We start from the raw sequence: 13,267 nt of genomic DNA on the forward strand, positions 1-13,267 counted from the left end.
TACTTCAGCCTCCAGTGATGGGAGTCTCTGCAGCTACTGGATGGCTTAGTGAGGGGGGCCCTACAAAACATTCCCCTTAAAATACAGATTGGCACTGGGGTAAGGGGTCCCTGGGGCCTTACAGAGTCCCGGGTAGCGGGGCCTCATTCCTCCCTACCCATAAAAATTACTTTGGCCCAGGGGATGGGGTCACAGGGGCCTTCTAATGGCTCAAGGAAGGGGGCCGCACTCCCACTCATCAAAGATAACCAATTTACCGCAGGCCCCGGGTCCTGGCTCTCCCTAGGAGGCATTTATTGAGTGGGAGTCCACACTTTTTATTTTTAAAAAGTTACTGCTAATCTTCTCTGGACCTGCAGTACCGGTAAAAAAAAAACATTGGGTCATGTTATCCCTACCCTGCCCCCTATATGTTTTCTTTAATCATTTTGCAGGACAGGTTACTGAGTCCCCAGGTCCAAAAATGCCTGCCAAGGAATTAGTAGCGCTCACGCCCAAGCTAATATTTACATACCCAAAAACAACTTAACAAATGTCTTCAATACCAAGGAGTACACAATGTCGGTATGATCATGTTGTGGTCAATCACGTGATATATGTGGTTTCCTTCATAATCACCACAGCTCCCGGAGTTCAGTAATATCCAGGGACACAGTGCAGACATAAGTTATAAAGACGGACTCTCTCCTTTGACGAAGTAAGCATAAAAATACCTTCCCTCTCCACACTAGCATGTAGAACCTACTTTATCAGGTTCAAACAGAGGATAACAGTCCCCTTTTTTCTTTCAGTGTTTGACTACAGGGACCATCCTCCCCTGCAAACACTATGATGCTTTTTGAGTAAATGAGCCCTATAGGTAGACAAGGCCCAGAATTAACTTCTCTATGTCTGTTTTACCGTTTTATGTTTATTCTGTAATTTGTGTAAATGTTGTCCCACGTCAAGTAACGGAATGATCAACGCTTTGAGGGATATCTCACTTGTGTTTAGCATGCTTTACTGCACTTTTAAGGGCTATTGTGCCTCCAACATTAAGACATCCAACAGGAAAATACTATTTATATCTATCTTTCCTTTTCAGTCATGGCAATACCAAGAAAGTGTCCTCTGAGTATGATCTGTATTTTGCGTGCCTGTTTCTTAAATATTTTACTGCACTTAAATACGTTGATATTTAACAGATTGATGCAGGGTTAGGCTAAGTCCTGAAGAATGCCGATTGAACCTTCATGGGCAGTGACATGGCTGAAACATGTTGACTTTTTGATGTCTTGGAACACTGTAACCTTATGACATCTTGTTGTTTTTAATTCTGCCCTAGACCCTACTCAATAAAAATCACTGATATAGGATTTGGAGGCATTTTTAACTTTCCTATATTCCCTGCAAACCCACTACTAAGAGCTCCACTCACAAATGTGTTGAGCTCACGATTCGCATTAGGTGTCTGGGTGAGGGTCCAATGATGAAGCAAGCCGTAAGTGGGACTTGTGGGTGAGGACCTTGCCTATATATATGCACATATATCTACATAACCAGCCCATAAATAGCCCAGTTCCTTACGCGGGCCGCTCTTATCCAGGTTACCATCGCCCTTGGCTTGTCCCGACTGGATTTCTCAAATAGTCTTTACTTGGGACTTCCAGCGGGCGTCCTAAAAAGACTCCAGTTGGTTCAGAATCAAGCCGCTAGGCTTATTCTTGGACTAACAAAGTGGCAATCCATTAGACCTGGTTTGAAACAACTGCACTGGTTGCCTGTGGAACAGCGAATCGCGTTTAAAACTGGGTGTATCATCTTCAAAACCTTACAAGATACAGCCCCGAAGTTTATAGAAAACCTTGTTTCCAGATATAATCCATCACTAAATCTTCGCTCTGCCCAAAAAGCTTTACTGGTTGTTCCATCCAGTGGCGTCACTAGGGGGGTGCGGGGGGTGCGGACCGCACTGGGTGACACCCTCACATGGGGGTGACACCATCTGGTTGCCCCCCCCCCAGCAGGCCTCTGTACATGGCACCCCCTGCACCGCACCCGAAGGCCTCGGAGAGACTCGATCTGCTTTAAAAACAAAAGCGAACAGAGATATTTCTCACCTATTCGAATTAAGAAAATGTTCTCATTAGTTAAAGTTTGAAAAGTGTAGTAATGAGGGCCCCCGCCATTTATATGGAAAAAGACACGCCATCCTTTAAAAAGAAACGTCTTGGTGGCTGCTGCTATGACCATCTGGCAGCCACCTTCTGGAACTCGCTTCCGTTGCACTTAAAAACGAGTGAAGATCTTCTCAGTTTTAGACACTCTCTCAAAACTTGGCTGTTCATCCAGGCTTACTGTTGAGCTGTACTTTGTGTTGTGTTCCTTCCGATAGCGCCATGAAGCCCCTGGGCGTACGAGCGCTTAATAAAATAAATAAATAAATATTAACATAACATAACCAACAAATGTGGCATGGGCACTAATTTACCTGGGTGCCATCTGATCACTCGCTTGTGATATATAAAACATTCTCGAACACCACTTTATAGAATTAGGTTTTTCAGGAGAACTGGGTGTTCCCTCTTATAAGTATGTTTGTGAGGACAGGAATGCAGCATATCTTGTTAGATGTGACACATTCCTGCCTTCTCCCTTTCACGCAGCGCAGCAAGGTGTCTTGCTGCCCTGTGTTGTGTGAATAAAATAATAAATCTGGGCCCTGATTGATACCTTTCACTTACCTATATGATTAGTATATGGTACCAAGGATGCCCAGGTCCTGTAACCCGAGGGTCACTAGTGTGCTGCAGCAACTCTTGTGCCTCCCGCTACAGAAGTGCTTCCCAAATGTTTTAGAACGACAAACCAATTTTTAGAGCATCAATCTTTCGCAACCTACCTAGCTTTACCAGACATGAGGGAGGGGGTGATTTTTAATATAATAGTAGACATTCTTATAAAATGTGGTGAATCACCAAAATAACACACTCTTTACAATTTTTTGCATTCTGCTCTAACTGCAATTATTTGTATATGTCACAACCTTGACAACGCCCTTCGATATGTTTTCAGTGGCTTGTGGCCAAGATATTGATCTGCCCATAAAAGTGCCAGATGTTGAACTGCATTGGAGTCTGGAGCTGGAACATTTTCATCTATCCTAGTGCCACTGGGTATTTATAATCTAGTACATCAATAGGGCAACCCACTATTCCCCAAGGAACTGGGTATTTATAGTCAAGACCACGTTTCCATAGGAAATTGATTTTTTGGTTTGCTATTAGCTTTGGCGTTGTTTGCCAAATCTTCCTGAAACTTTCCCCCAAAAAAGTCTCATCCACCTTAGTTCGTTCCTGGAAATGTTCAGAGTGATCCATCAAGTGGGGGCCCAAAAAAAAAGGGGGAGTCCCAAAACGCATGTTCCCATGTCATTTTTCATAGGAAAATTGAACAGCGATACTGTAATAACGGCTGAACGGAATTACACCAAATGCAGAACGCTAGATTGTGATCCAGTTTTTTAAAATCTGGGCCTAGGTGTATACCTATTTCCTAATGTTGAAAGGAGAACATGCACTTATCCACTGGTTGGCAAGAGTTTAGTGCACTGAGTTCTAAACCAACAACAAAAGTAAAGGCAAAAATCTAGGAGAACAGCACACAAAAGATGGTTTTAACTTTTCCAAGACCTTTATAAAAGGGATATGAATGCACTGTAAGAACGTTAGATATCTGTCCAGATCAGTGACTATAATGTAGCGCTTTCTAGAAACATTTATTACCAGCCAATGGAACCCTTTTAATCAACCCTAGAATAATATAAGAATGAGAAAAAACACTAAGAGAAGAAGTAACAAAGAGAACGAACCATATTTCTTCTTGTTACGTGCCTATGTGCTAGGCCTGCCAATTTCACGCAGTTCCACTTTTATAAACGTTACTAATCTGGAATTGCGTGAAATCCATGCTGGATGCACGGGATACTGATGCTCAGCGAATGGAACGTCTACCATTAGTAATTTAACTTAAGTTACTGCATTGCATTACATTCCTCCACAAAGCCACGCAAGACCACCTAAATCAGACCTTGCATGACTTTGTAAATCTTAAATAAGACTTTGCGTTGCCCAGCGCCACCTTGCATGATGAATGGGTGACACAAATGCTTAGTAAATCTGCCCCTAAACTTCTAAACATAAGCCTTACAGTTTGCATGCAGCTCCTTGAGGCTGGTTCATAACTCATTAAGCTGTATCACAAAGACTGTAGCGTGTGACCTAGTAACACAAGGATCTCAGCAATAAAAGCATAAGGCACTTGAACTGTTTGTATCAAATACACATCTGTATTACAAAAATACATAGTAGAATGCTACACAATGTGCTTTGTAGAAGACACTTTAATCCTATATGCTATTTTAGGATAAATCCGACCTACGACTAGACTGCACACACATCTCTCCAGCAAGTGCATTAACTGTTATCCTAGTGTTATTATGCACTGGAACTTGCGGTTTGTTCAAGACCTGTGCCACAGGTGCTCACTGTCGCCTGCCTGCAGCGAGTCCCTGCAAAGCCTCCCCGACTCGCAGGGTGTGTGCAGCGAGCCGGTGCCCTCCAGCCCAAGAACTGGACGAGCAGGCTTGGGAGAGGCAGGGTGCGCACCTAGGAACACGGAAGTGCGCGGCAGGACAGAAGCCATCACTAGGCTAAAGCGCGCGCCCGGTCTCCCCTTGTATATCCGGTGAAAGCTGGCTGCCTGTCGTCTGACGTCATTGGCCCTGTGTGTCTAAAAACTTCGTTTATTTCTTAAATAACAACTGCGGGTTTGCAGTGTCCTAATGGAGGCTGAGAAAGGACAGAGCATCCCTGCTCGGCCCCAACTGGCTCAGGCGTCATCATTGCGGCCTGGTGAAATTACTGCAGCCTGTGTTCTTCTTTTGGGCTGCCCCCCCACACCACCCTCCAACACACTGCAGGACTCTACTTCTGAGTGAGGGTGCTGTTTAGTTCTGTGCAGTATGGGTTCTGTATGCATACTGGGTGGATTGCTTGTGATGGTGGTGGTGAATGTTGTGACTGTGAGTGCAGGGTGAGTGACGTGCGCAGGGTGAGCAAGGAGAGGCCGCTGGGTGAGTAGTAATATTGCATGAGTGAATGGCGTGGCGTGCGGTGCTCGTGTGAGCGCAGAGTGAGTTAAGTGACTGTGTGAATGCACCGGAAGAGTGGTATGCCCTTGTGAGTGCAGGGTGAGATGGTTTATGTGAGTGTATGGTGAGCGAAGGGTGTGCCTCTGTGATTGATGGTAAATAGAGCGATGTGTCTGTGTGAGTGCAGGGTGAGTGGTGTGTCTGCCTGCACGAGTTAGCCTTTCCAGGTCTATTTGCCCATTTTTTTCCACACCCTCCCCGATGTTTGATTGAAGGTTACGTGCACTTTAAATACTCAACTCAAACCTTTCGGCCTATCACTTTTAAAATGCATCAGCCGCCACTGCACCTGAGGTGCGCTGAGCTCCGGTAAATGGGGCGAAGGGAGGGAGGACAGCGAGTAAGGCCCCCCAGAGCGGCCTTCGTTATCGGAAACAGAGCTTTATGTGCTTTCGTGTTTTCAGTAGCAATTTCTTTAAAGCAGTTGGCATGCTTAGCGCTTCGAGTTGAGCTTGGGACTTGGGCTGCTTGTTTGTTGAGGAGCTTTTCGAAAATACAATTGAGGTGTCCACGAACAACCTACAGAACATGGCAGGAAACCCCATTGTAAGAGCTCCACCACCAAAGAGACCCAAGCATTTGCAATGCAATAGGTCTCGAATTATCCACAAGTTTGAGCTATTGGCATTGTAAATGACAATGCCTTTTATTTATGTTTTGAGTTTCAAAACGTAAATAAAAGGCATTATCATTTACAATACTAATAGTTTAAACTCTCGCAAATGCGAGACCTATTGCATTGCAATAAAGTGCCTCCTCGACCGCTTGTAAGATTGTAAATATCAGAGGAAGAAACCAGCCTGCGACGTCTTCAAAGTAGTGATAAATAGTGCAGTGAAGATGTGTAAGTGTTGTTTATTACACAGACACAAAGTGTGAAGCGAGAGTTACATATAATCCGAGCTATAAACACAAAAAAAGTGCTCCAACACCTTTTGCTCTGTGATTACACTGTCGCAGCTCAGGAGGAAGACCGGGGGGGGGGGGGGGGGCTATTTCCTGCCCTCTCCATGATTTGAGTGCGCAGCGTGACATTGCGTAATGTCATTGCTATCTTTGGCCTAATAAAAGCACTCCGGCTGTAGTAGGGCCATAGCTTCACCTCCTGGTGCAGGGCGGGCTGTGCTTTATGGCAGGCATGGAGGGAGGGAGGGATGGCCTCGGATGCAGCTCGTACTGTGCCCATACTATTACCAGTGAGCGAGAGGCTCCGAGGTATTGGTATTGGTGGTGGTGGTATTGGTGGTGGTAGTGGTATTGGTATTATTGGTGGTTATGGTATTGGTGGTCGCATTGGTGATATTGGTGGAGGTGGTGGTATTGGTGGTGGTATTGGTGGTAGTGGTGGCATTGGTGGTATTGGCGGAGATGGTGGTATTGGTATTGGTGGTGGTGGTATTGATATTGGTATTGGTGGTGGTGGTATTAGTGATGGTGGTACTGGTATTGGTGGTGGTAGTATTGGTGGTATTGTTGGTATTGGTGGTGGTATTGTTGGTGGTGGTGGTATTGGTGGTGGGGTATTGGTGGTGGTATTGGTGGTGGTATTAGTATTGGTGGTGGTGGTATTGGTATTGTTGGTATTCGTGGTGGTATTGGTGGTGGTATTGGTTATTGGTGGTAGTGGTATTGGTGGCGGTATTGATATTGGCATTGGTGGTGGTGGTAATGGTGGTGGTATTGTTGTTGGTGGTGGTATTGGTGCTGTTATTGGTGGTGGTGGTGGTATTGGTGGTGCTGTTATTTGTATTGGTGGTATTAGTGGTATTGGTGGTTGTGGTGTTATTGGTGGTGATGGTGGTGGTATTGGTGGTGGTGGTGGTGGTATTGGTGGTGGAATTGGTGGTGGTAGTATTGGTGGTGGTGGTGATATTGGTGGTGATATTGGTAGTGGTATTGGTGGTGGCATTGGTGGTGGTAGTATTACTGGTGATATTGATGGTGGTATTGGTAGTAGTGATTGTGGTATTGGTGGTAGTGGTATTAGTGGTGGTGGAGGTATTGGTAGTGGTATTGGTGGTGGTGGTGGTGGCATTGATGGTGGTATTGGCGGTGGTATTGGTGGTGATATTGGTGGTACTGGTGGTGGTATTGGTGGTGGTGGCATTGGTGGGTGGTATTGGTGGTAGTGGTATTGGTGGTCGTATTGGTATTGTTTGTGGTGGTACTGGTATTGGTAATGGTGATATAGGTGGTGGTATTGGTGATATTGGTGGTGGTAATGGTGGTATTGTTGGTATTGGTGGTGGTGGTACTGGTGGTGGTGGTACTGGTGGTGGTGGTACTGGTGGTGGTGGCATTAGTGGTGGTGGCATCGGTGGTGGTATTGGTGGGTGGTATTGGTGGTGGTGGTATTAGTGGTATTTGGTGGTGTTGATGGTGGTATTGGTGGTGGTATTGGTATTGGTGGTAGTGGTAGTGGTACTGGTATTGGTGGTGGTGGTACTGGTGGTGGTATTGGTGGTAATGTTGTCATTGTTGGTATCAGTGGTAGTGGTGGTATTGGTGGTGGTATTGTTGCTATTGGTGGTGGTGGTATTGGTGGTATTGTTGGTAATGGTGGTGGTGGCATTGGCAGTGGTGGTATTGGTGGTGGTGGTATTGGTGTTGTCGGTGGTGGTATTGGTGGTAGTGGTGGTATTGGTATTGGTGGTGGTGGTACTGGTATTGGTGGTGGTGGTAGTGGTATTGGTGGTGGTATTGTTGGTATTGGTGGTATTGTTGGTATTGGTGGTGGTGGTAATGGTGGTGGTGTATTGGTGGTGGTGTATTGGTGGTGGTGGTACTGGTGGAGGTGGTACTGGTGGAGGTGGTTTTGGTGCTGTTATTGGTATTATTGGTATTCATGGTGGTATTGGTGGTGGTGGCGGCATTGGTGGTATTGGTGGTGGAGGTGGCATTGGTTATTGGTGGTGGTGGTATTGGTGGCAGTATTGATATTGGTATTGGTGGTGGGATTGGCAGTGGTGGTACTGGTATTGCTGGTGGTATTGGTGGTTTTGTTGGTATTGGTGGTATTATTGGTATTGGTGGTGGTGGTATTGTTGTTGGTGGTGGTATTGGTGATGGGGTATTTGTGGCGGTGGTATTAGTGGTGGTGGTGGTATTAGTGGGGGTATCGGTGGTGGTATTGGTATTGGGGGTGGTGGTGGTGGTGGTATTGGTGGTGGTATTGGCGGTGGTGGTAATGGTGGTGGTGGTGGCATTGGTGTTATTGGTGGTGGTGGTATTGGTATTGGGGGTGGTGGTGGAATTGGTGAAAGCTAATGAAAAATATGGAAGGAGAGTGGGTGTGGCTTCTCTCCCATACACTACTGCAGCAGGTTCGCAGAGTGAGCAGTGCATGTTCGCTGCGGCTAGTCTAGACCTAATAAGTGCGACCACTGGGCAGCGTGCAGGTAATATAATACATATGCATATCGGCTGCTCAGTGGTGGGAAGGAAAGCAACCAGGAATTCTGTTTTGAAGATGAGCTATTACTGGGGTCAAAGAATAACAATGTTGGGCGAGGATTGGACATCGCCATTGTTAACCACGCTACAGGAAAGGCTCTAGATACCAACGTTTTAGGCATGTATAAAGGAGAGTTTTCAGGACCAATGACGACATTCATTAAAAACGCCCCCAAGGATTCTTTCTGCTGACACCCACCTCTGATAATGGAGCGGCCACATTGAGCGAGGATGCCAAAAAAAACACACAAAAAAACAATAGAGGGGCTCAGTTGAAAAGAGATTATTCGGTACTTCTGCTTCAGGTCAAGTTGGGTGTGCATCAGTATCAAAGGTCTGACACTGCCAAATGACCTTCAGAAAGAAAAGACTAATCGCTCTGATAACAAGAAGAATCGCTGCGCTGGATGAAAAACTGGAATGAGTGATATGTGTGAGGTCTTTGCAGAGGTACAGGTGGGTAGAAATTGGTTACTAGCACTTAATTCTGGTTCCTAGGCAAGGAGCAGGAATTGAGGTGTGCCAGTTACAAAGCTTTTTTCTGTCATGCTTAAGCCCTCTATAGAACCAATGTTTAAATGTGCCCAGTTTGAGTTAATACTATGCCCAAATGTGCTTCAAAATACAAGTTAAAAACGTTATTTCTGCAGTTTGAGCCTTCAAAGAAAGTTAAATACAATTAAAATGGGATTACAAGTAAAACAATTAAACAATGTAAGTTTGTAAAACTCGAGTTAGGCATAAAAAACGAATATTCTTTTAAAGTCATGATGTAAGGTCTGGCTTAGTTCTAGTGGCCTTGTTTAGTAGAAAATCATTTTTTTTAATAAGTTCATACAAAGGAGCAAAGTGCACAGTTTAAGTTGTAAAGTGCATAATTGGGTATAATGGAAATCCAGAAGATAGCAGTTAGACAAGAATCAAAGCACAACTAGTGAGGCAAGGCATTTCTAATACAGAGTAGTTTGTACAATGAAGTCAATTGCAAAATACAGGATAAGAGTGCATAATGTGCTATACCGGATCCACTTTTGACTGATACTTGGTCGGTAGTCCCAGCAATATTATGACAGCAACAACATAGTGCAGGTTTTACAATAATCAATAATACCTGTGCTGTCAAACTTGTAGCCTGGGATCAACAACATACTAAGCGACAAGAGAGAAGACAGACCAGGGACAAGCGAATTCCCAACCCTACAAAAACCTCAATGAGGTCCGCTTTGAGCATTGAGAATGATTGCCCCCAGTGTAGCTTCAAAATATACAATTTGGCACATATGTTCTCACACTTTCTTTTGGGGAGAATCCACACTTATGTTACATTTTAATTCTATCCAGTTTTTGCAAATCATACTCTGTCTATTTTGAAATGTTCCTTTGCCCATTATTTTTCCCCAAAAACACTTTGAGTTCAACCATAACTTCTCCATAAAGGGGTATTTATTTCTATCCAGTTTCCACTAATATTACTGATTCAGTGTGTTTTTGATGGACTTTAAAAAAAAAATATTTAACTTGTGACAGACATGCATGAGTGGGATCTCCTACAGCCCTATAAAGTTATCTTTACATTTTGTCCAATTTTGAACAGACAGTAATCCAATGTGTTGTATAAGGATACTACTTTTTTGCTGGAAGTGCTCTTTGTGCAGAAGTAGAATGCCATTAATAACAGTGAACAGAACCAGTGGCTCAAGTTGTCTGACCCATTGCCCCCATGAAAGACACAACAACAGACCATTCGATGAAGAGGCTAGGCTAATAGCCCCTATAGTTAAATATATGTATATTTTCTTAGTAAAATCCAACTAACGCCAGACCTAATGACATGTTATTGAAAACACACTTTTTTCAAAATTTACCTTAATGGTATTTGTATCTAACCTGAACCACAATCCCTTTTCTTATATCTTTCAATTTTGCAGTTGTCACCGGTGTGATAAAATATATATATATATATATATATATATATATATATATATATATATATATATATATATATATATATAAATCCAAACCTGACGTTTTGGCGGTACAAAGCAGGCGCTGACTCCGTGGGATCTATTTCAGGAAAAAGTTTATTTTACAAAAGAAAATATATATATATATATATATATATTCCATGGATAATCCAGTACAACGCAGGCTTCCTCTAGACTGCAGATACGGACACTAACCCAAATTTTGGTGCAAAAAGTGATTTATTCAGCAATGGTATTCCCAGTCATCACGACGCGTTTCGCGCTTCACAGAGCGCTTGATCACATGACATATATATATATTCAAGAGCAGGAAGGGTCCTTCCGGGATCGGCTCCCAAGTCAGGTGGCGCGCGCACCGGCGAACCCAAAGCCGGTCAATTTCAATAAAATCCAAACATTTGCTTCCAAGCAGACGCGCACTCAGAGGATTAAAGTTGCTGCAAAATTTATTCTTAGGAACCGCTACGTGTTTCGACACAAACTGTGTCTTGATCACACGATGTCCATAAGTTCCACACTGGCATATGTAAGTAAATAAACAGTGAACATAAACCAGGTACCAAAGTTGTTAGGTCAGGTGACATGAAACATGGCAGATATCTTGTAGTGGTGAATACTGAAAAGTTGTCAATAACATATAGTACATTAAATGTATTTACGAAAGCACAAAAAAGGTTAAATTATATGTACAGAACAACCAATTTACCATATATTGCAAGGTAATGAAATTTATGTAACTTATACATAGTCAACCAGTGATAGCATGAATATTGCACGAAACATTAATGCGCGAGTAAGCAAAATTCATTTTATACGATCTGATGCCATAAAAGGAATCAAAACCTATCTCTGAATAGGTGTCTATATACATGTAGGACATTTAAATCAGTCGGCAACCCTGGGAATAAATGGCCAAAAAGGTGACCGCCAATTAAGAACGGTAAAACCAACTATATGTAATAGACGGCTAGACTATATGGCGTGACATGGTTGTTAATGAACAAAGACAAAGCTACAGTCAATATACACATTGTTATAGACATTGTAGCAATGATTAAGCATATCTCTTCCGTCAGAGACTACAAATAAAACTTTTAACATTTAGTGCGGTCTAGTGCCATGTATTCGCGAACAAAAATTTAGTCACAGAGATTGATTGACTAGATAATGCCAACCAGAATGTATTAGAATATACAAAGTGCAATTGACCAATATGAACGGAAAATACCTTGGTGCCACCGGTCAAGTTTGTAAGGATTGTCCAGAGACCAAAGCAAAAATCCCTACAACAATAAGACCTTGCCTGGTAAACTCGTACATGGCTGTACCTTAGTGCAGTTCTACCACAATACACAACTGCATGACTGTCTTACTCTGCTGGTAACCAGTCGTTCATGTTCCAAACCAATTAGAAATATGCCATGTACCAAAAACGTGCAAAAGTAAAAAAGTGAAGTCTCTTATCTTTGCGGTGAAACAGTGTCTTGAATTCAAATGAAGAAAATTGTAGGGAACCAGTGAAGTGCTCGAAAAAGTGACGGGTCCCTTCCTTTTCTCCTACAAAAAGAACATATAAAAGACGATATTAAAATCAACAGTGAATTAAAATATGATTATGAAACATATCTACATTACTGTACAATTAGGCTATGCATACGCAAAAAACAGTTCTGTTAAGCATTACAAAAACAATGTTCGAAGAAGCTCAATAGGACTGGTGACTAAAAGTGTTGATATTTTCAATCTTCGTGCAAATGAGTTGCTAGCTCCTCATCAAGGTTATGCCCTTCCGGAAATCTGGTCTTGAGTTCCATAATCCACTTGGATTCATTCTTTCTAAGTGCCAGTTTCCGGTGCCCCCCTCTTCTTCCTACATTAACTTGTTCAACTGCGAAGAATCTGAGGAGTGAGTTGTTGGACTCATGGGATTCTTGGAAATGGCGAGCAATGATGCTCCTGGATGCGTTTTTTAGCCATGCACATGGTACTCCCTACGTACCGTTTCTTACACGGACATTCAAGTACGTATATTACATAGTTGATGCTACATGTAAGGAATTGTTTGATGGGTCTAGGCTGAGTGATACCAGGGATTTCAACATCTTTAACCATAAAGCTGGACTTACATGCCTTGCAGTGACCACAGGGGTAGAATCCTTTTAGACACTGTATGTGTTGTTTGCTGGTGTATGTGATGTCACCCCTTACTAGTATATCCTTAAGATTTCTCCCTCTTCTGTATGTGACAAGTGGTCTATCACTAATTTTGGGGCCAATGATGTTATCTGCTTTCAAGATTTTCCAATTGTTAGCAAGGAACTGAGAGTTTCATCTGTAAGCTGAATAATAATCAGTACAATATAAATCTCACGTTCAATATGAGCAAAGAATGTATTGAATTCCTAGACACTGAAGTTGGGATCAACAATGGTGTTCTTTTGTCGAGTCTCCATAGGAAGGAAACGGCTGGCAATAGCCTTCTCCGTGCCCTCAGTGCTCATCCAGATCTACTTAAATGGAGTATACCTTTTGGTGAGTTACTGAGGGCAAGGAGAAATTGCAGCAACATTGAAGGATTCCTCCTTGAACAAGAAAGGATGGTGGTGCAGTTCAGAGAACGGGGTTATCCTGAATGGGT

The 13,267-nt window shown here is 43.1% G+C and overlaps 1 long non-coding RNA gene and 1 pseudogene across 1 annotated transcript in view; both read left to right on the top strand.

The window, feature by feature from the left end:
* Window positions 1-13,267, top strand: part of LOC144823421 (uncharacterized) — a 454,764-nt gene that overhangs the window by 168,663 nt on the left and 272,834 nt on the right. The gene's annotated exons all lie outside the window — the stretch shown is intronic.
* LOC144825330 (protein FAM3B pseudogene) lies at window positions 5,576-9,055 on the top strand (annotated as a pseudogene).

This window comes from Lissotriton helveticus, chromosome 3_1 (assembly GCF_964261635.1).
Source record: "Lissotriton helveticus chromosome 3_1, aLisHel1.1, whole genome shotgun sequence".
Taxonomy (NCBI): domain Eukaryota; kingdom Metazoa; phylum Chordata; class Amphibia; order Caudata; family Salamandridae; genus Lissotriton; species Lissotriton helveticus.